Here is a 3,623-nt window from a genome sequence, read left to right as displayed (position 1 = left end):
TGTTCATTGCAGCACTATTTACAATAGCCAGGTCATGGAAGCAACCTAAATGCCCATCGACAGACGAATGGATAAAGAAGATGTGGTACATATATACAGTGGAATATTACTCAACCATAAAAAGGAACAAAATTGGGTCATTTGTTGAGACGTGGATGGATCTAGAGACTGTCATACAGAGTCAAGTAAGTCAGAAAGAGAAAAACAAATACCGTATATTAACGCATGTATGTGGAACCTAGAAAAATGGTACAGATGAACCGGTTTGCAGGGCGGAAATTGAAACACAGATGTAGAGAACAAACGTATGGACATCAAGGGGGGAAAGCTGTGGGGGGTGGGGGTGGGGATGTGATGAATTGGGCGATTGGGATTGACATGTATACACTGATGTGTATAAAATTGATGACTAATAACCTGCTGTATAAAAAAATAAATAAAATTCAAAAAAAAAACCCACCAAAAAAAAAAAAGAATAGGATGCTTTGTGCACTCTGTTGCTTTATGTCTCATTTTTAATTGAACATTAAGGGATTGCAGTATTTTAATCATAACTCTTGCCAATATCTTTATCTAGAGGCCTGTTGCCATTTTTGTCTTTTATGAAATTTTTGTCTCCAAGAAAGGCAGGATTACATTTTTCCCTTCCAGACTGAGTTGGTATAGTGTGTTCTTGGTTGTCAAAATACTCATAGCTTTGGGACTTTGAAATGGTAGATACTCGTGATGTGTGAAAAAGCATGATACATAACTGTATGGTCTTATTTACATAAAAATGGATGCTTAGTTGTGTAGCCACCTATATAAACAAGACCTAGAAGGACACATCAAATGGTAAACTATTTGTGATTATGGATAACTTTGGTTTTTGCTTCTAATGTTTTTTGGTTTCCTGTTATGCACATGTTAACTTTTAAGACATAAATGTTATTTTTTGTTTGTTTGTTTGTTTGCGGTACATGGGCCTCTTACTGTTGTGACCTTTCCCGTTGCAGAGCACAGGCTCCGGACGCACGGGCTCAGCAGCCATGACTCACGGGCCCAGCCGCTCCGCAGCATGTGGGATCTTCCCAGACCGGGGCATGAACCCATGTCCCCTGCATCGGCAGGCGGACTCTCAACCACTGCACCACCAGGGAAGTCCCATAAAGGTTATTTTAAAAACCTTAAAAAAAAAAAAAAAAGAATAGTATGGGATGAAAGGGAGAATTTGTATAACCTCTGGACAGAGGCTACTTTTTAAGAAAGACTAGAGATTCAGAAACCATGAAGGAAAAGCCTGAGAGATAAAGCCACATAAACATCAAAAATTTGTATTTAACAAAAGGTCCCATAAACAGAAGCAAAAGACAATCAGGAGAAGATATCCAGAACTCATCACAAAGAGTTAAAATCCTAAAGAATGCCTACAAATAATTAGGAAAAGACAGTGCAATAGAAGAAAAAGTCAAGGATATGAACACATGATTCAGGGAAGGAAATTGCAAACAACAATAAACAAATGAGAATGTGCCCTGTCAGGTCTGCAAGGAAAAGCAAATTAAAATAAGGCATCATGGGACTTCCCTGGTGGTCCAGTGGTTAAGACTCCACACTTCCAGTGCAGTGGGCATGGGATTGATCTCTGCTCAGGGAACTAAGATCCCACACGCCACGTGGTGCAGCAAAAAAATAAATAAAATAAAAATAAAATGAGACATTATTTACCGATCAGTTGGCAAAACAATTTAAGACAGATAACATCAAGGGCAATTAAGATTTCAGGAAGGGCTTCCCTGGTGGCACAGTGGTTAAGGATCTGCCTGCCACTGCAGGGGACATGGGTTTGAGCCCTGGTCTGGGAAGGTACCACATGCCGTGGAGCAACTAGGCCCGTGAGCCACAACTACTGAGCCTGTGTGTCTGGAGCCTGTGCTCCGCAACAAGAGAGGCCACGACAGTGAGAGGCCCGCGCACCGCGATGAAGAGTGGCCTCCACTCGCCGCAACTAGAGAAAGCCCTCGCACAGAAACGAAGACCCAACACAGCCAGAAATAAATAAATAAATAAATAATTTTTAAAAAGAAGGAGAAGAAGATGGAGGAGGCGGGGAAGGGTGAGGTAAATTTAAAAAAAAACCGATTTCAGGAAAACTGGCACGTTGCTGGTGGGAATATGAGTTGCCTCAGCCTTTGGGGAAGGTAATCAGGCTGAATCTTTAAACATTTTAATGGCACATAAATCTTTGATCTAGTTGTCCAACTTTGGGGAATATGTCCTACAGACTGAAAGCATCAGGATGGAAAAGCAAGGATGTGTACTGAACCATTCTAGTCATTGGCAAAAATTAGATATAACCCCGATTATCTATTTCGGGAGCACATTTGAATATATTACGATACACACTTACTACAGAATATTATGCTCTTAACAAGAATGAGTTAGCTACACATAGTCACCCTGAAAGATATCCAGGATATATCGTTAAATGATAAAATGAGTGAATGTGAATCCACTTTTATTAACTCCGTATATGTAGGTAGATTTGCAGTATATTGGTATGAGGGGAAAAAAAGATGTGCAATGATCACATGAAACCGTTACTAGTTTCCTTAGGTAAGTAAGAGATGGCAAGAGGGTAGAGGCAGAGGGGAAAGGTGGACTTTTTCTTGGACCTCCTTTGTGTTAATAAAGTTGTTAGAACGAACCTGCTTTACTTTTGCAATAACAGCATGTAAAGGGTGCTAACTACGTGCTAGGCACTGTTCTAAGTGCTTTGTATTCTTTTTCAATTGTCACAGCAACCCTATGAGGTAAACAGAATTAGTATCCTTATGTTATGGGTGGGAAAACAAGCACAGAAACCTTAAGCAGTTACCCAAATGTACATACTAAGTGGTGAAGCTGGAATAATTTAAAAATATATAGACATAGATAAATCTGTGCAACAACGTGTAGGGCGTGGGGAGGAGTACCAGAGAAAGGAAGTTTACCACCACCGTTCTCCCAAAAATTGGTGCCACAATTTCATACCTTAAGAACTCTGAACAGCTGCGACTGTGGGTGGAGCTGGGAGAGAATGCACCTGCAACTTTTTTTGCCATTGTTTGAAGAAAATTAACTAGAAAGGGATGTGTGAGGCTTCAGTTCTTGCCCTGCTTTCAGTATTAACCACACCTGGTGTAGGCAGCTCCTACTGGCTTAAATTCAGCCACGTGTAAGCTTCAGCCACGTGTAAGCTTCAGGCAAGCTTTTGGCGCTTGCCAAAAAAGAGGATTTCCAAGCTTGGTCCTGGCGTTTCAGACTCCATAAACTCAGATTTGGTGGAATATAAATTTGATGAGGATTTAAATGCTACAGAAGTGAGATATCTGCTTCTGACGCTGCCTGGGAAAATGGAAAGGAATTCCTGAGGCTGCCTCAACAAATTCCCACCCCCCTTTCTTATCAACTCATGGACTGAACGCTACTGAGAGCATGTGAGTATATTAATCTCTGATATGCATTTTCTTTGTGATTTATCTTTGCATTAGTCACATCAGTGTTTACTAAATACTGCTTTGTCAGTTTTTATTCTCTTGGCTTACTCCTTACCTACATATTTTTTAAAATATATATATATATATATATATATTTTTTTTTTT

General features: G+C 40.0%; 1 protein-coding gene across 1 annotated transcript in view; it reads right to left on the bottom strand.

Annotated features, from left to right (window-relative positions):
- NQO1 (NAD(P)H quinone dehydrogenase 1) overlaps positions 1–3,623 on the bottom strand; it is a 13,048-nt gene that overhangs the window by 4,332 nt on the left and 5,093 nt on the right. The gene's annotated exons all lie outside the window — the stretch shown is intronic.

The sequence above is a fragment of the Lipotes vexillifer genome, unplaced genomic scaffold, assembly GCF_000442215.2.
Source record: "Lipotes vexillifer unplaced genomic scaffold, Lipotes_vexillifer_v1.1 scaffold1235, whole genome shotgun sequence".
NCBI lineage: Eukaryota > Metazoa > Chordata > Mammalia > Artiodactyla > Lipotidae > Lipotes > Lipotes vexillifer.
This window is presented reverse-complemented; position numbering and strand designations above follow the sequence as displayed.